General features: G+C 43.2%; 1 pseudogene; it reads left to right on the top strand.

The window, feature by feature from the left end:
* Positions 1–202: 202 nt before the first annotated feature.
* Positions 203–562, top strand: LOC114697414 (annotated as a pseudogene).
* The last annotated feature ends 19,738 nt before the right edge of the window (positions 563–20,300 follow it).

Raw genomic sequence — 20,300 nt, 5'->3', positions numbered from 1 at the left:
ACAAAAATCAAAACATGGATTTTGCTACAAAGAAGTTTTTGATAGTCACAGCTCTGAAGTGTGCAGAAACTAAATTAACCCACAACAAACTCTTCTTAAGATCTTGCACTTGGTCCTTTCTGAGGCGTGGTGTTGCGTGCTGCGGAGCTCCGCTGTTCGCTCCTGCTGAGGAACAAGTCGGTCAGAAAGCCGCATGGCAGCCATGGCTTTTAAAGATACCGGAAAGACGCCCATGGAGCCCGAGGTGGAGATTCATTGAATTCGAATCACGCTCACCAGCCGCAATGTGAAGTCGCTGGAGAAGGTGTGTACCAAATTGATCAGAAGTGCAAAGGAAAAGGATCTGAAAGTGAAAGGACCAGTGTGCAGGCCTACCAAGACACTGAGAATCACTACAAGAAAAACACCTTGTGGTGAAGGTTCCAAGATGTGGGATCGTTTCCAAATGAGAATCCACAAGCGACTCATTGACTTACACAGTCCTTCGGAGATTGTTAAACAGATTACTTCCATCAGTATTGATCCAGGAGTGGAGGTTGAAGTCACTATTGCGGATGCCTAAGTCAACTAAATTGACTTAATCACTTGTTAAAAAAAAAAAAATCTTGCACTTGGATTTGTATTTATTTCAGTAGGAGTCAGTGCTAAGAGGAGACACAGAAAAACCAGGACTAAGGTTAGCCCAGCATCACAACATACTGAAAAGATTAAGAGGCCAAATGAGTGGGAGGGAATCATAATCATAACCTGCTAAGAATGCTTTACCAAGAAGGCAGTACACTTTGAGCAGAACAGTCTTATAACTGGACAACAGTGGATTGGTGGGTGTGATGCCAACATCCACATTTCCCCACATGAGGTACTAATGGCAAAGCATCAAGAATTAAAATATTTAAGTATTAAAAGTATTATAGCAGTATCTCGAAATAAACATCCATCCATTAGAAGAAGTAATATTAATTTCTTTCCAAAAATAAAATGTTCTAAAACTCTAACTTGAATTTGTCCCACCAGGACAAATTATGTGTTTGATCCAGGGATCTCAGGTGAAAGAAAGCAAAACCAAATGTAGTACAGGTGCAGCCAAAGCAGTGGTCACTGCACAGGCTGCCACTGCAGATGCCTAAAGACCCCAGACCAACACTGTAAACGTCTATCTTAAAAAGACTGTAAGACAAAAAGGAAATGCCTTAAGACAAGGAACAGAAAGGAGGCAGAGATGAGAATGGAACTGTGAAGTCGAGAAGGGAAAATAGCAAAACCAATGTTGGTAGCTAGAAAGAATAACAAAACTGATCAATTTAGCTAGACTGGTGAAGAATAAAAATAGAAGACTAAGATTAATGAAATTAATAGACACTTAAATTAAGAAAGCTCATTACAGGGCTGGAGAGATGGCTCAGAGGTTAAGAACACTGACTATTCTTCCAGAGGTCCTGAGTTCAATTCCCAGCAACCACATGGTGGCTCACAACCACCATCTGTAATGAAATCTAGTGCCCTCTTCTGGCCTGCAGGCATACATGCAGGCAGAACACTGTATACATAATAAATAAATAAATCTTTAAAAAAAAAAAAGAAAGAAAGAAAGAAAGCTCATTACCTACAATAAAGATTATAGGAGAATGCTAAGGATGCCCATTAATAAGTCAGGAAAACTGTTATAGACACAAATTATCAAAACGTATTCCAGAAAATATAAAATATATAAAAGGATTTGTAGCATATAAAATATAGGATTAGTAATTAGCAGTAGTCACTGCTAATTTATCTTTCTCTAAAGATAGTCACTTTAGAGAAAGCCCAACCCCAGATGGCTTCACCATTAAATTCTACCAAACTTTTAAAAAACGTGCTCTAATCATTAACACCTTTTCTGAAGTCAAGAGAAGAGAAAAGCTGTCCTAACTTCTTATCTGCCAGTCAGAATTGTTCCAATGCTCAGTGTAAAGAAGTCACCCTAGAAGAAAAGAGCAGGAGAATGACTTTTCTGAACTTAAACACAGTAAAAACATACACTTGAATCCAGTGATATGAGAGAAGGACCATTCACTATAATTCCCCATGATCAAGAGGACTTACCAATAAAGTACAAAGTTGGCTTAACATGCAAAATTTAATGTACTATGCAGCTTTAAAGATAAAAGACAAAAAATACATGAGCAACTGAATAGATGTAGAAAAATCCAACACTATAATGTCATAAAAGCCCCCAGAGAGGAACAGATGGTTTCCCCAACCTAGTGAAAGATAGTCATAAAAAACATCAAACTTTTAAAGTCATATTGGTAATAATATCTTTAAGAATTTAACTTCAGATATCCATAACAACTAGATGGTGTCTCTAAAATCTTTTTTTATTTAAAAAAAAAATGTACTCATTTTACATACCAACCACAGATCCCCCTCTAATCCCTCCTTCCACTTCCTTCCATCCCATCCCCCTCCCCTCCTCTGAAAAGGTAAGACCTCCATAGGGAGTCAACAAAGCCTGGTACATTCAGTTGAGGCAGATCCAAGCCCTCCCTCTTGCATCAAGAGTGAGCAAGGTGTCCCACCGTAAATAATGGGCTCCAAAAATCCAGCTCATACACCAGGGATGGTTCCTGATCCCACTGCCAGGGGCCCCTTAAACAGATCAAGCTATACAATTGTCTCAATTATGCAGAGGGCCTAGCCCAGTCCCATGTACGCCCCATGGTAGTTGATCTAAAGTTCATGAGTTCCCACCAGCTTGGTTCTGTTGTCTCTGTAGGTTTTCCCATCATGATCTTGATGTCCCCTTGCTCATAGAATCCCTCCTCCCTCTTTGACTGGACTCCTGGAGCTCAACCTGATGCTTGGCTGTGGGTCTCTGCATCTGCTTCCATCAGTTATTAGATGAAGGCTCTATGATGACAGTTAAGGCATTCACCAATCTGATTACTAAATTCTATATGCAACAAAAAGAGCCAAAGTTTCTTGGGGAAATGACAGATTTATTCCAAATCTATTGACAGGCAATGAACAAGCAGAAATCAGAGCTCACACAAGAAGTATTCCTGAAGGGCACTGAATTCTCATCTGAAAAGTTTTGAAGCCAAGTAGAAATTTCAACATACATGTGGGCGCCATGGGCCCTGGCCCCCAACTGTGAGTGGCTGCCGCCTTGCTTGCTGACCTTCACCAGATGTCCTCCCTATTCAGATTCCCTGCCGGTCTCCTTCTCACCTAAGGATCACCGGAGAGCTTACCGGAGGTTCTTTGTTCCTGTATCCTGTATTTTGGTGTAAACAACTTAGATGCAAGAATGTAGAACATTGGGTCTAGAATGTAGACCATTGGTAGCAAACTTCTGCCCTCCGGGGTTCCTCCATTTGTGTTGTAAGCCTGTATTTAAGGTTTCTTCCCTCTTACAATAAAAGGCATTCGGCATTCAGTCGTGGCGAATGACTCGCTGTCTCTTGTCTCTATTTTTAATCCGCAGCCCTTCGCTCGGACATGGTGAACGGGTATCGGTAATGCGGGTGTTACCACTACACATACATAAAAATACAGATCAAATGTTACAGAATCTTTAAATCCTTAAATTCATAGTGATATAAAAAAATATTATTCACCTTTGGAGAAAGCTAAATTAAAAACTTTGAAAACTAGAAAGTTAAAGAAAATACTAAATATTTTAGTTGTCTTTCTCTATATACTCTGAAGTGGGTAATCAAATTAATAAAAGGCTGTCTGTATAGACACACTCCAGCTAATAAAGTAGAGGAGATAGCAGAATTGAGGAAACACCATTTTGAATACCTTTAATAAAATAATGAACAAGCAATAATATCTAATGGCTGTTAGCATATAAAAATAATTGGGCTTTTAATGCCTCCAGATTGAAGTAAATGTCATAAAAATCATATCTGAATCTGACCTAATGTCTTTAACTAACTGAAAAAAGCCACACAAGACAGAAAATAGCTAAACACCACAGACATGCACCAAGCAGACCAGAATATAGGAAATTCTGTAGATATTTCTTCAGAACTGATGATTCATGAGAAAACCAGGCAAATATCAAGACAGGCTTCAAATAACTCAGTTAAGAATTAGGCCTCAGTTCCTGCTCCTTGAAATTAAGCATGCCATTTCTGAAGAAGCCACAAACAAAAGACAATCAATCTTTAATGCTCCTGACAGCAGCTCAAGGTATACTAAGCCTGAGCCAGCCCCCACAGCCCCACAGCAGCAGCTCAAGGTAATAACCAAATAAGGACAAAGCCTGGGACTTGTCCAGGCCTGCCCCCAAATGGAAAAGCTATAGTCTTAGCCAGCCCTTGCTAGCCCTAGCCAATTAGGAATGTACTAACATAATTGCCACTTGCTTAAGCCAATCATAGATCAAATGACCTAACTGCCCTAAGAATTCCCCTTGACTATGCTTTAAAGGAACCCACACATCCCTCCTCAGATCTTCGCCATCTTGCCTTTATATGGGATGGCAGGTCCCAGCATACTAGAATACAAATGTTCTTGTTGATTGCATACATGGATGGTGGTCTTTTGTGGGACTTCTCCAGGACCCTAACATATGGTGCATTGGCCGTGACTGTCCTCTCCAGACTGCTGACATGTGAGCATTTGTCTGATAACCTGGCTGGTGAATTAGTAAAGGAGCATTCTTTGTCTCTTTGTCTTGATCTGTGTTCTGATTGTTACAATGTTACTTTTCTGTTTCATGTGTTCATTGTTGGTTTGATTTTTTTTTTATTTTATTTATTTTATTTTACAATACCATTCAGTTCTACATATCAGCCACGGGTTCCCCTATTCTCTCCCCTCCCACTCCCTCCCCTTACCCCCAGTCCACGCCCCATTCCCACCTCCTCTAGGGCAAATCCTCCCCCAAGGACTGTGATCAACCTGGTAGACTCAGTCCAAGCAGGTCCAGTCCCTTCCTCCCAGACTGAGCCAAGTGTCCCTGCATAAGCTCCAGGTTTCAAACAACCAACTCATGCAATGAGCTCAGGACTTGGTCATACTGCCTAGTTGCCTCCCAAACTGATCAAGCCAATCAACTGTCACACCTATTCAGAGGGCCTGATCCTGCTGGGGGCTCCTCAGCCTTTGGTTCGTAGTTCATGTGTTTCCATTCATTTGGCTATTTTTTTTTCAATAATTGAGTAAAACCAAAATTTATTATAAGCCACAGTTGTCCTGAGCACAACAATTAATAAATGGGGCCTCTCGAAACTGAGAAGCTTTTGCAGGACAAAAGACACAGTCAATAAGACAAAAAGACAGCCAACAGAATGGGAAAAGATCTTCACCAACCCCACATCTGACAGAGGATTGATCTCCACAGTATATAAAGAACTCAAGAAACTAGACATCAAAATACTGGACAGTCCAATTAAAAAATGGGCTAAAGAGCTAAACAGAGAATTCACAAAACAAGAAATACAAATGGCTGAAAGACATTGTTGGTTTTAAATGTGGCACTTTTACTATGTGAGGAAAGGTCATGAGGCAAGACAAAACCCAGTATCAGAGCTTTATTATGAGGAGGTGGGGGACAGAAGAGAGGGTCCCCCGGCCCATTGGAAAGACACGTGAGGAGAAGGGAGAGAGGGGGGAGGAGGAGAGAGCAGAAGAAGGGAGGAGTCTGTGATTGTGATGCCTTTTTAAGGATTTCCTTGCACTCACGCACATGGGCTTATGGAGCTACGCCAAGCATGTGCAGATTGCATGACTACGTTGTGTACATTGCACAATCACACAGTACATGAATTACATAGGACATAAGACCCCTTACTTGGCTACTGAACTGTGCATGTGTGATCATATAGCTGCAGGAGTGGCCGGAATCCTAACATTCGTGTCTCTGGGAAGCTCAAGCTAACTGAATCTGATCCTGAGTATAACAAGTGGATGCACTTTTGGCATTCATGCCATGTGGGTTGAGAGACATCTCTGACTTACCTGTATCTGTAAGAGAAAGAAGGTACCCCTGGTTGAACAGGGATTTGCAGGTAGCTCCTGCTGAGTAGAGCTTGCATAACAGCAAGATAGGCCATATGATGGACAGGACTCACTAACAGCAAGAGAAGCTGTCACCCCAATTCTAGTGTGCTGGTACCTGGTTGTCTGTGTCATTCTTTGTTGCTGTCTACTAACTTTTTTGATTTTACTGGAAGGGAAGAAGCAAACAACCTCTATGCACACCACCACCCCACCCCACCCCCCAACCCCCACTCCCCCACCCCCGCCAAGCATTTTACTGGATTGTTTCTAGGATGTTAGCTGCCTCCTTCTGTTACTCCCTTGCTCTGGGGATCACTGCCTGCAACTGTTAAGTTACAGTGGCAAGATAGGCAGCCTCAGCTCTCATAAGGACAAGGGCACCTGAGCAGAATTTCAAATGCTGGACAAAGTTAATAAATTATTTTCACAGGAATACTGACAGCCAGGCACTCTGGCAGTCAGCACCACTCCCTCTCCCTTCTTTCCTAAGCCACATTCCTCACTGTTGATATAATTTACAACTTTATAACGACACCCAGGTCCTTGCCACATCTGGCCACCTCAACCCTTTCCTGTCCTGATGCTGCCTAAGGAACCACTGAATTAAACCAGCTTATATACTTTTAAAAGGTGTTAATTTCAAAATAAAAATCAAAGATATATCATGTTTGGGAAAAAATATGCTTTTGTTTCCACAGGAAAGAAAAATTTGTTTTGTTAGAAGCATCATACAGATACTTGTTTACCTATGCTGTTGTCTGTTTTTTTCTGTTAACCTCCTTTCTTATTTTAGAGGAGATGGGGCAAGCTGCCTCTGGCTCAATTCTCGTTAGCATCCTGTTGGACAACTTCAAGGATTTCCAGGCCCAACATTATCAGGTAAACTCTCCATTTTTTTATAAGAATGAATGACCACACTTGATGTGAGATGGCCAGAGGAGGGGACCTTCAACCTCCCAACCATCTATCAAGTCAAGAATGTAGTATATGAGTCACCAGGGCACCCTGGTCAGGTACCCTACATAACCATCCATCAGTTCCTTATAGAGACTCTCCCTAAGTGGTTGAAATCCTTTCCTCCTCCCCCAGGATGGTTATGATAGTAGCCACTGAGAAGAAGTCAAGTGGAGAAGGCAAGCCTTCAGCACCATTGTATCCCATCCTTCTATCTACTAATGACTTGGAGGGGGAATTCTTGACCCCAACCTCCTACCCCCAAATGGCTCAGGAGGAGGGACTGGAGGAGAGAGAAGGCTAAAGTGGAGGCCAGAGGGATGACAATGAGGGGAGAAGGGAGATTGAAGAGTCTTCCACAGATGCATGCTAGGACTTGGAGGAAGGAGCCACCAGCCAAGACTGACTCCATGGCCCTCCCACTACATGCTATGGGCCCACCTGATGCTAATGACAGGCAACAATTGATCAAATGGCCCTTTGCCACTAGTGATTTATATAATTGGAATATGCAGAACCCTAAATTTTCTGAGAAGCCTGCAAGGCTAATTGGCTTGTCAGATTCTGTTCTTTTCACTCACCAGCCAAAGTGGGATGGTTGTTACCAGCTACTTCAGGTCCTCTTCACCACTGAGAAGGAACAGATCATGGCAGAGGCCTAGAAATTGGTTCTGGGCCCAGTTGGAAGGCCAACTACCAATGCATACTTCATAAATGCTGGTTTCCCCCTGACACAACCTGACTTCAATATAGAAGAGGGTAGGGAGAAACTAAAAGTCTACATTCGGACTCTAATGGGGCTGTCTCTGGGCTGCTACAAGGCAACTAACAAATTTGTCTAAAATAAGTCAGGTAGGCCAAGAGCCTGGGGAAATGCAGAGCCTCTCTGAAGAGATAGATAGAAGCCTACAAGACCTATACACCCTTGGATCCAGAAGTGCTAGAGAATAGATCTGCAGTGAGCATAGCTTTTGTCAACCAGTGAGTTCCAGACATCCTCATAAGTTACAAAGACTGGAAGGTTTTGATAGTAAGGGATTGGCTGAACTGATTGTAGCTGCAGAAAAAGTGATCAATAACACAGAGACCCCAGAAGATAGACAGACCAAAGGGCTAACAAAAGTTTTAAATAAGCAAACTCAAGGACTCACTACAGTCCTCTAGGCTGCATCAGGTGTCCCTGAAGCTAAGAGGCAGGCAAGGAAACTGGCTTTTGTAAGTTAAAAACAAGGAGGGAAAAGCCTAATGACAAGGCCAAGAAATAAGCCCAACTTACAAGAAGACCAATGTGCCTATTCTAATTAGGTCACTGGAAAAACAAATGTCCTGAACAATGGGGCGTAAAAGCAGAGCCACTAGAGGCACTAAAACTAGAAGAAATGGGTGATAGAAGGTGATGAGGCTTGGAGCTCCTCCCTGAGCCTTGAGTAACCCTAAAGGTGAAGGGGAAACCCATAGATTTTCTGGTAGACACCAAAGCACAGCACTCTATCCTGAAACAACCCCTGGGACAAATGTCCCAAAAGCAATCCTTGGTACAAGGGGACACAGGGATGAACAAGTACTCATGGTCTATCCAAAGATCAGTGTGGCAAGCCACAAAAATATATCATAAAGATTCAGCTGTGGATTAAAGCTATACTTTGACCAGCCAAGGGGCTGTCAAAAGGCAAGCCATTTATTATGAATATTTGGTGCTATCCAGCTTTCAATATTTCAGCTGTCTTCTATGAAATTCTTGTGTGCCCAAATATTTCCATACCTGCTGAACTTCTAGGTAACTAACTCCCCTGCTGAGCCTAGGAAACAAGCTGACTGGAGACACATAGTTTTGCTTCTTATGCAAATGAAGCTCAGACAATCCCTCTGCCTCAAGGCCTAGCAGCTCTCCAGAGGAATTGACTGAGAACAAAAGAGGTTTTTACATATCAAGGTGGAATGTAGAACAATATTCCTGAGGAAGCAGAGAACCATATGACCAGGAAAAAAAAGGGCAGGCATTTTCTGTAGAGCAGACAGAACAGCATGGCCAGAAGACAGAGGTTTTGTAGATGGTAAGGCAGAACTCTGGATAGCCAATAGATCTGTAGACATAGGAAAGGGCCAGATAACCCACTCTTTCATGGTCATCCCTGAATGACCATACCCACTGCTGGGACAAAACTTATTAATCAAATGGGAGCCATATCCATTTTGACTGGGCTGGAATATCAGTGCCTGACCAAAAGAGTGAGGCACTACACATGCTCATCATGTCACTCATAGATAAATATAAGTTGTTTACAAGCCCCCCAAATCAAAAAGACAATGGAGGCCTACTATAAGAATCACTAACCTAACTTCCCCAGGCCTGGGCAGAAACTGGAGGATCTGGGCTGGCAATGCACAGGCCACCCATACTGGTACAGGTAAAAGCTGACAAAATGCCAACACACATCAAACAATACCCAATGCCCAGGGAGACAAAACTGGGCATTACCCCTCACATCAAACCTCTCAGGAACCTGAGTATACTGGTTCCCTGCCAGTCATCCTGGAATATGCCTCTGTTATCCATTAAAAAGCCCAACTCTAATGACTACTGACCAGTGCACGACCTCAGAGAAGTTAACAAATGAGTGGAAGACATTCACCCCACAGTGCCTAATCTTTATACACTTCTTAGTATCTTGCCCCTGGAAAAGACTGTCTATACTGTATTAAATCTCAAGGATGTTTTCTTCAGCCTGCCATTGGCCCCAGCCAGGCAGTCCTTGTTCACTTTTGAGTGGACAGACCCAGAAGATGGATTCAATGGACAACTGATGTGGACACACCTGACCCAAGAATTCAAAAACTCTCCCACCGTCCTTGATGAAGCTTTCCATGAGGACTTGGTTAAGTACCAACAATCCCACCCTAACATTAGCCTATTGCAGTATATGGATGATCTCCAAGAGTAGACAATACCATGGACACCTGCAAAGCTGCCACTAAGGAACTACTCAAAACTGTGGGAGATCTGGGGTATTGTGTCAGCAAAGAAAGCTCATCTATGCCAAAATGAGGTAATTTATCTAGGATACATACTCAAGGTGGGCAAGAGATGCCTATCAACAGCAAGGAAAGAGACCATCCTGAGGACCCCTAGGCCCAACAACTGATGAGAGGTAAGAGAAGTCCTGGGATCTGCTGGTTTCTGTAGACTCTGGATACCCAGGTTTTCAGAATTGGCAGGGACCCTATATGAGGCTACAAGAGGGGAAACAGCTCCCCTTGCATGGACTCTGCAGATAGAAAAAGCCTTTGATAAAATTAAGGTGGCCCTGCCAAATGCACCACTAACAGATGTCACCAAACCCTTCCACCTCTATGTAGATGAGAAAAAGGGAGTTGCCAAAGGTGTACTGATGCAAACCTTTGGTCCATAGAAGAGTCTGATGGTCTACTTATCAAAAATACTGGACCTAGTAACCATTGGATGGCCTTCTTGTCTTCACATAATTGTGGCAATAGCCCTACTAGTTAAAGACTCAAATAAACTGACTTTGGGACAAATTTTAAAGGTGACAACTCCCCATGCTATTAAGGGGGTTGTTAAACACCCTCTTGATAGATGGCTAATTAATGCCCACCTTACTCATTGTCAAGCTCTTTTCTTAAATCCACCTAGAATACAGTTCACCAGCAACAGTGCTTTGAACCCTCCACCCTGCTTCCAGATCATAATTTGGATCAACCTCTCCACAACTGTGTCATCATCTTGAGTCATCTCCACGGAATCAGACTGGACCTCAAAGACATCTTTCTGATGAAGGATGAGGTAACATGATATACTGATGGCAGTAGTTTCATTAAGGATGGTACCAGATATGCAGGGGCAGCAGTCACTACTGAGGATGAGATTATATGGGCAGAGGCCCTTCCTCCTGGGACATCAGCACAAAGGGCAGAACTGATAGCTTTGACCAAGGCATTACAACTGGGAAAAGATAAGAGAGTTAATATCTATACTGATAGTTGATACGCATTTGCCACAGTACATGTTCATGGCACCATCTACAGGAAAAGAAGGTTATTAACTATTGAAGGAAAGACTATTCGAAACAAACAGGAGATTTTAGACCTCCTACAGGCCAGATGGCTGCTCAAAGAAATAGCTGTTATGCACTGTTCAGAACATCAAAAAGGGGAGGACCCCAGCTCAAGGGGAAAGAACTGGGCAGATGCAACAGCAAAAGAGATTGCGCTCCAGAAAGTAGCCATTATGCTGGCTTCACCACCAAAGCTGGCAGCAGCTATACTGCCAGAGTTTCCAGCTTACACTGACCAGGAGCTTCAGAGGATCTACACATGTACAAATGCCTACAAAGAGAAAGCATGTTTCAAGACCCCAGATGAATGGATCATTCACCCATCAGGCTTTGCCCCTCAATTCATCTGGCAGAGACATCAGAGTACTCACCTGGGAGAGAAGAAGATACAAGATCTTCTGAGGAGAGTACACCTCAAGGTTTTTGACCTTAAATTTAAGACAGCAGAAGCCATAGGCTGATGTCCCACATTCAGGCTCTTGAACACAAAAAATGGAGTCACGAGAATGGGGCACCAGGAAAGAGGGACCCAATCAGGAACCAACTGGGAAATGGACTTCACTGAGGCAAAACCAGGCCTGTATGGTTACAAATATTTATTAGTTTTCATATATACTTTTTAAGGATGGACTGAAGCCATTCCAACTAAACATGAGACAGCTGCAACAGTAGTCATGAAGCTACTGGAAGAAATTATCCCAAGGCATGGCCTTCCAGGGCTCTTAGACTCAGACAATGGGCCTGCATCCACCTCTCAGGTAATACAGAAGCTAGTCAAGGTAACGGGGACTAATTAGAAACTTCATTGTACATACCATCCCCCGAGTTCTGGCCAGATAGAATGAATGAATCAGACCCCTAAGGAGATCTTAACTAAATTGACTCTTGAGACTGATGGTGACTGGGTTTCTCTCCTTCCCCTTGCTCTTTACTGGGTTTGCAATCCCCCCTATACTTTGAGCCTAACCCCATTTGAAATCACATATGTCAGACCTCCACCCATTCTGCCTAACTTTAAGGCAGAATTGTGGTGATATTTTATTTGTGCTGAAATGTGGTGATATTTTATTTTGTGTTAATAAATAAAGTTTGCCTGGAGATCAGAGGACATAGCCAGCCATAAACAAAAGTTAGGCAGTGGTAGCACACGCCTTTAATCCAGTCATAGGCAAGCAGAGTGTCTGTGTTCAAGGACACACTAGGGAACAGCCAAGCATGGTGACACATGCCTTTAATTCCAGTACCAACCATAGAGACCTGGAAGTCTGTATAGACAGGCAGTGACAAGAAAGTGAGGTAACTAGTGAAAGGATAAACGGCGCTGGTTGTTCGATGGAAGAGTCATGAGCCATGGTTACCAGAGTTAGAATGGGCTTTATTAGAAAGAAGAGGGGATAGGACAGAGAAGCCAGGCCTGACAGAGAGGAAACAGAAAGAGAGGCACAGAGAGAGGTGCAGAGAGAGAGAGTGTGGGGGTCTGTGTGTAGCTTTTTAAGGTGGGGACACATAGTCGCTCGCTGATGATGAAAGGCATTAAACCTGGAGGAGTGACTTCAAGATTCTTACATTCCAGACTTTTGCTGACTATACAAAAACAAGTAAATAGGAATAGGGGCATCGTTTTTCCTGGAAAAACTGCTTCAAGCTGACTTGGTGGGCATTGGCTGGCTCTTAGGGGGGATAGGGAAGGAGGTCTTCCAAGGTAGACAGGCATTGTGGGATGACCGGCTGTCTGTCATCTGGTGCTCTGGAGCCATGCATCACTCTTGGCTTGGCACTCTGGCTGCTTTTGTATCTGACAGGATGCTGGTAAGACAGGAAAAACCTGAAGTACGTGTGACCTGTCCAGATGGATTTAAGCTGGTTTCTGGAGCTTGAGAAAAAAATTTGAGCATGTTAAGAAGCAGCCATGAGAAAATTAGTGACCATTTGCGGTGCTTAGTACTCTGCTTGTATTGGTTAGTGTTAATGGGAGAGACAGAGAGATTGGAACATGTTAAGCTTTATCAGAGACAGATTATTTAAGGCCCCTGTTTCCTATACTAGTTTAGCATCCAGGAGACACAAGTGATCAATTGTTAAAAACATTTAACAGTAATAGATGGTTATATTAAAGTCTGTTTTTGCAGAGCCTAGACACTTTTTGGTCTGGGGTTATAAATACCTTTTAGCTGTTACAGTTTCTTACTTGATGATCGCTGTGGTGGTCCTGTACCATTAGTTGAACCGTGAATTAGAACAGGGAACTGGGAAGAGAAAAGCTTGTGGTACATGAGAGCTTATTTCTTTGGAATTAGGGACAAGGCAAAAATCAGGGACCTGTAAGCATAGGTAAGTAAGCATGGAGTAAGGCACATGGAAGGGAGCAATGAAATGAAAACGCCTATCTTAGCTGAAAATCTTTTCCCATTTAGTAACCCTGAAAGAGCAATTAAATCTGGTGAGGTGGGTAAAGCTGTCCTCCATACCCCAACAATAGGGAAACGAGGAGAGGTGACATCCCAAAACTCCCAGGACCAGGTCAGTGGCTCTGGTGTGCAGAAGGAAAGAAACAGATCGCTACCCTGGTTTCTCTGTGTGAGATGGGAATGGCCAGGGGAGGACCCGAGCAGCTTCAGTCATCACGGAAAGCCAAGCTTACAAAGTCAGCCAGAAGGTGGTCTTTATCCGGTGTTCCTATGCCGCTAGGTGCATTAGGACAGTCAGTTGACCAGCGACCCTTTTGGCAACATTTTGGACAAGGCCCTATCAGAGCGGTGGTGCAAACCCAGGCCCAATGGCCATCTTTCCTGCACTTGAAACAGGGACCCAACAGCTTTTGGGAGCCAGCAAGTGCCACACTTGGCAATTGTTCTCAGGCTTTTTTATCTCTTCCCTGGCACACCTTGAATGCCACAGATGACACTTTTGCCTGGAGGGGGGGTCAGTAGCCTTGCTCTCCAGATGCTTAAGTTTTAGTCGAGGAGGTCTGGGGAACAAGAGATGGATTTTACTCTGTGTCCTGAATTTTTTTTTCCTTGATGTTGCTGGCTTGAGGACAGCTTTTGGAAGATCTGCCAGGAGGCAGACTATAAACTGATTTCTGACTTAAGAGCCATCCTGACTACTACTTATTTGCATGGATCCTAGCCCACTCACTCCAGACCCATCTGTGCATCTCATGGCAGCTTGAGAATGACTGGGAGGAGTTAAGGTGAGTTAGGGTGAGAGTCAGCAGAAGTGGCCCACACAACAGTAGAGAGCCCGCCCAGTCATTCAGGAGTTAAAGTGAGGCAGACTAAAGCCCACCCACTGCTGGAGAGCAGAAAGCAGAAGTCAGATAGACAGAAATGGTTGTACGTGGCAGAGAAAACATCAGAAATGGGGAGAGAGAAGGGTTCAGAGCTTTAGCAGAAAGCTTGGGGATAAAGTAACTCTTTTCATTTGCCCGTTTGCTGGCAGAAGTTCCCTTGAAGCTGTTATGTGGCCAGGTTTACTGGTATCCACCCCATTTATCACATGGCTGTAGCCAAGAGAGAAAATAAAAAATTAAAATATCCAACAAGATCCTAGGCTGCTATTCCAAGCATCCCTAAGATAGAGGAAGGATCTATGAATCAGCACAGGTTACCTAAAATGCCATCATGTTATGAGTAAGGGCTGAGAGCATATGCAGCATGTCTGACAGCATCCTATACTTTGTCAAGATAGAATGTGTCCTTGCCTGTGAATACCGAGGACCACCCCCAGGGGGTCCAGCACTCAAGGAATATAGGTCAGGCTGCAGAGCCATGAGAAGGGATTCACCAATCGCACGTGCAGTGGAGGACACAGTGGTGGCGGGGCAGGTGCCACTGCTGCAGCAACAGCGGTTGCAAGCACAGTCAATCCCCACTGTACTGCAGCGGTGTCCGTGGGCAGGGTCTCAGGCAGGCCCTCGGTATAGAGTTTCTACCACACTCAGCCCCGGACGCTGGGTGTGACGAGAACTCCAAGATCCGAGTCCACAGCACCAATGAAAGGATAAACAACGCTGGTTGTTCAATGGAAGAGTCATGAGCCATGGTTACCAGAGTTAGAATGGGCTTTATTACAAAGAAGAGGGGATAGGATGGAGAAGCCAGGCCTGGCAGAGAGGAAACAGAAAGAGAGGTGCAGAGAGAGAGCATGGGGGTCCGTGTGGAGCTTTTTAAGGCGAGGATGCAGTCGCCCACTGATGATGAAAGGCATTAAACCTGGAAGAGTGAGAGCAGGATCCTTACAGCTCGACTAAGAGCCAATGAGAAGGCAGAACAGCAAGGCAATAAAGGCACAGGTTAAACAGGAAGAAGCACTCTTGCTTGGGAATCTACAGCGGCATGGTGAGCTAAGGTTAGCTGGTGGCTCTTACTACTTCTCTGATCTCTTTGGCTTTCACCCCTGTATTTGGCTCTGTGTTTCTTATTTAATAAGACTGTTTAGAAATTCATCTACACAGAATTGTTAGCTAAATTTGATAACCAAAGGTTTCTCTCCTCCCTACAAGTTCTCTCTCAGGTGCAGAAACATCTCTGGCCCCAGCGGCACACAGTCTACAAGAAGGAACCACCTCCACTGTCCCATGGGTTCTAGCCAGAAGATCTAGTAGTCATCAAATGACATCAGAAAGACTCCTTAGAGCCTGGCTGGAAGGGATCCCATGCTGTCATGCTGACTACACCCACAGCTGTTAAAGTGTATGGGGTCCCCACCTGAATTCACCATTCCCATGTGAAGCCTGTACATCCACATGCTGACCCTGAGCACTATGCCCCAGAAGAAGCCAACCCTGGACTTCAGAGGGCCATTGCCCACCTGCAGGACCCTCTCAAATTGAGAACTCAGAAAGTCACTGACGCAGCTAAGTAGGCTGAATAATGACCATGTTTGTCCTCCTCCCTAGTCTGCACCTGCTAGGATTCCCCCTATTACATTTAGCAGCTGGGCAGGATATTTACAGCCCCCAGCAGCCCTACAAACCTGTAAACCTAGAAGAAACATCTCCAAGATTCAAGATGATGCACTACTCAAGTGGGGAATAGATAGCCAGGCAAATATCAAGACAGGCTCCAAATAGCTCAGTTAAGAATTAGGCCTCAGTTCCTGATTCTTGAAACTGAGCATGCCATTTCTGAGGAAGCCACAAACAAAAGACAATCAATCTTTAATGCCCCCCACAGCAGCTCAAGGTATACTATGCCTGAGCCAGCCCCCCATAGCCCTACAGCAGCTCAAGGTAATAACCAAATAAGGACAAAGCCTGGGACTTGTCCAGGCCTGCCCCTAAATGGAAAAGCTATAGTCTTAGTCAGCCCTTGCTAGCCCTAGCCAATTAGGAATATACTAACATAATTGCCACTCACTTAAGCCAATCATATCTAAAATGACCTAACTGCCCTAGGAATTCCCCTTGACTTTGCTTAAAAGGAGTCTACATGTCCCTCTTGGGGTCTTCTCCATCTTGTCTTTGTATGGGATGGCAGGCCCCAGTATGTTGGAACACAAATGCTCTTGTTGATTGCATACATGGATGGTAGTCTTTTGTGGGACTTCTCCAGGACCCTAACTGTTGCTTGGATTCTAACGGCTCTCTCGGGGGAGGGGAGGAGAAGGTGTGGCATCAACAGCACAGACACCTGAAGTTTGTTGAAGACAAATAACAAACTCCTTTAGTCAATAACAGGGATGGCCTTATATACCCTCCTCCCAGCACCCAGTCAATGTGGTTATCCCTCATTGGCTGGGCATGATCAGGAGCTCTGACAGCGACTCTTGCTAGGCCCTCAGGCAGACTCTGCACAATCAGGAACTCTGACGGCAACCAGGACCTCTGACAGCTCCTGTTTCTAGGCCCTCAGGCAGACTCCAGGTTGGCTCATAAGGAATACATTATGTGTATGCCTTGGCAACTGGTCTGAGCCAATTTCCTCGACCCTATGGGCCTGTCCTACTACACCTAATAATCCATTTTATTCAGCAAATATACCACAAATAATACAAAGGATGTGAGGGTGAGGCAGATGCATTTGTAAGTAGGATTTTTTTTTTTTTTTTTTTGTGATATATATTTTTTATTTTACAATACCATTCAATTCTACATATCCGCCATGGGTTCCCTATTCTCCCCCCTCCCACGCCCTCCTCTTACCCCCAGCCCACCCCCCATTCCCACCTCCTCCAGGACAAGTCCTCCCCCGAGGACTGTGATCAACTTGGTAGACTCAGTCCAGGGAGGTCCAGTCCCTTCCTCCCAGACTAAGCCAAGTGTCCCTGCATAAGTTCCTGGTTTCAAACAGCCAATTCATGCATTGAGCACAGGACTTGGTCCCACTGCCTAGATGCCTCCCAAACTGATCAAGCCAATCAACTGTCTCACCTATTCAGAGGGCCTGATCCAGCTGGGAGCCCCTCAGCCTTTGGTTCATAGTTCATGTGTTTCTATTCATTTGGCTATTTTTTTCAATAATTGAGTAAAACTGAAATTTATTATAAGCCACAGTCGTCCTAGGGACCTCCATGCTATATATATATAGCCTTTATGGTTCTATGGGTTGTGGTCTGATTGTTCATTTTATATCTAGAATCCACCAATGAGTGAGTACATACCATAACTGTCTTTCTGGTTTGGGTTACCTCTCTCAGGATGATTTTTTCTAGTTCCATCCATTTGCCTGCAAATTTCATGCTTTCATTGCTTTTCTCTGCTGAGTAGTACTCCATTGTGTATATGTACCACATTTTTTTCATCCATTCTTCCGTTGATGGGCATCTAGGCTGTTTCCAGGTTCTGGCTATTACAAATAGTGCTGCTATGAACATAGATGAGCATGTATCTTTATGGTATGTATCAGCATTCTTTGGGTATATGCCCAAGAGTGGTATGGCTGGGTCTTGAGGTAGTTCGATTCCTAATTTTCTGAGAAACCGCCATACTGATTTCCACAGTGGTTGTACAAGTTTACATTCCCACCAACAGTGGAGGAGTGTTCCCTTTGCTCCACATCCTCTCCAACATTGGTTGTCATTGGTGTTTTTGATCTTAGCCATTCTAACAGGTGTAAGGTGGTATCTCAGAGTCGTTTTGATTTGCATTTCTCTGATGATTAAGGATGTTGAGCATTTCTTTAAATGTCTTTCAGCCATTTGTAGTTCTTGTTTTGTGAATTCTCTGTTTAGCTCTTTAGCCCATTTTTTAATTGGACTGTTCAGTGCTTTGATGTCTAGTTTCTTGAGTTCTTTATATATTGTGGAGATCAATCCTCTGTCAGATGTGGGATTGGTGAAGATCTTTTCCCAATCTGTTGGCTGTCTTTTTGTCTTATTGACTGTGTCTTTTGCCCTGCAAAAGCTTCTCAGTTTTGAGAGGTCCCATTTATTAATGGTTGTGCTCAGGGTCTGTGCTGTCGGTGTTTTATTTAGGAAATGGTCTCCAGTGCCAATGCGTTCAAGAGTGCTTCCTATTTTCTTTTCTATTAAGTTTAGTGTAACTGGATTTATGTTTAAGTCTTTGATCCACTTGGACTTGAGTTTTGTGCATGGTGACAGATATGGATCTATTTGTAATCTTTTACATATTGACATCCAGTTATGCCAGCACCATTTGTTGAAGATACTTTCTTTGTTCCATTGTATAGTTTTGGCTCCTTTGTCAAAAACCAGGTGTTCATATGTGCATGGATTAATGTCAGGGTCTTCAATTCGATTCCATTGGTCCGTATGTCTGTTTTTATACCAGTACCAAGCTGTTTTTATTACTATGGCTCTATAGTAGAGTTTGAGGTCCGGGATGGTGATGCCTCCAAGGGTTGCTTTATCATATAGGATTCTTTTAGCTATCCTGGGTCTTTTGTTTTTCCATATAAAGTTGAGTATTTTTCTTTCCAAGTCTGTGAAGAATTGTGTTGGGATTTTGATGGGGATTGCATTGAATCTGTAGATTGCTTTTGGTAAGATTGCCATTTTTACTATGTTAATCCTACCTACCCATGAGCATGGGAGATCCTTCCATTTTCTAATATCTTCTTCAATTTCTTTCTTTAGAGATTTAAAGTTCTTATCAAAAAGGTCTTTCACTTGTTTAGTTAGTGTTATCCCAAGGTATTTTATATTATTTGTGGCTATTGTAAAGGGTGATGTTTCTCTGACTTCTTTCTCAGCCCTTTTATCATTTGTGTATAGGAGGGCTACTGATTTTTTTGAGTTGATCTTGTATCCTGCCACTTTACTGAAGGAGTTTATCAGCTGTAGAAGTTCCCTGGTAGAGTTTTTGGGGTCACTTATGTATACTATCATATCATCTGCAAATAGTGAAAGTTTGACTTCTTCCTTGCCAATTTGTATCCCTTTGATCTCCTTTTCTTGTCTTATTGCTCTAGCTAGAACTTCTAGTACTATATTGAATAAATATGGGGAGAGTGGACAGCCTTGTCTTGTTTCTGAATTTAGTGGTATCGCTTTGAGTTTCTCTCCATTTAATTTGATGTTTGCTGTTGGCTTGCTATAAATTGCTTTTATTATGTTTAGAAATGTTCCTTGTATTCCTATTCTTTCTAAGACCTTTATCATGAAGGGGTGTTGGATTTTGTCAAAGGCTTTTTCAGCATCTAGGGAGATGATCATGTGGTTTTTTTCTTTCAGTTTGTTTATATGGTGTATTACATTGACTGATTTCCGTATGTTGAACCATCCTTGCATCCCTGGGATGAATCCTACTTGGTCGTGATGGATGATTGTTTTGATGTATTCTTGGATTCGGTTTGCCAATATTTTGTTGAGTATTTTTGCATCAATGTTCATGAGGGAGATTGGTCTGTAGTTCTCTTTCTTTGTTGCATCTTTGTGTGGTTTGGGTATCAGGGTAATTGTAGCCTCATAAAAAGAGTTTGGTAGTGTTCCTTCTGTTTCTATTGTGTGGAACACTTTGAAGAGGATTGGTATTAGTTCTACTTTGAAAGTCTGGTAGAATTCTGCACTGAAACCATCTGGTCCTGGGCTTTTTTTAGTTGGGAGACTTTTGATGACTGTTTCTATTTCTTTAGGTGTTATTGGTCTATTTAAATGGTTTATCTGGTCTTGATTTAATTTTGGTATTTGGTATTTATCCAGAAAATTGTCCATTTCTTCCTGGTTTTCCATTTTTGTGGAGTACAGGTTTTTGAAGTATGATCTGATGATTCTCTGGATTTCCTCGTTGTCTGTTGTTATGTCTCCCTTTTCATTTCTGATTTTGTGAATTTGGGTGCTCTCTCTTTGCCTTTTGGTTAATTTGGCTAGTGGTTTGTC

Source organism: Peromyscus leucopus, chromosome 9 (genome assembly GCF_004664715.2).
Source record: "Peromyscus leucopus breed LL Stock chromosome 9, UCI_PerLeu_2.1, whole genome shotgun sequence".
In the NCBI taxonomy this organism is placed as follows: domain Eukaryota; kingdom Metazoa; phylum Chordata; class Mammalia; order Rodentia; family Cricetidae; genus Peromyscus; species Peromyscus leucopus.
The sequence above is the reverse complement of the archived record's forward strand: the minus strand, read 5'-3'. Positions and strand labels throughout refer to the sequence as shown.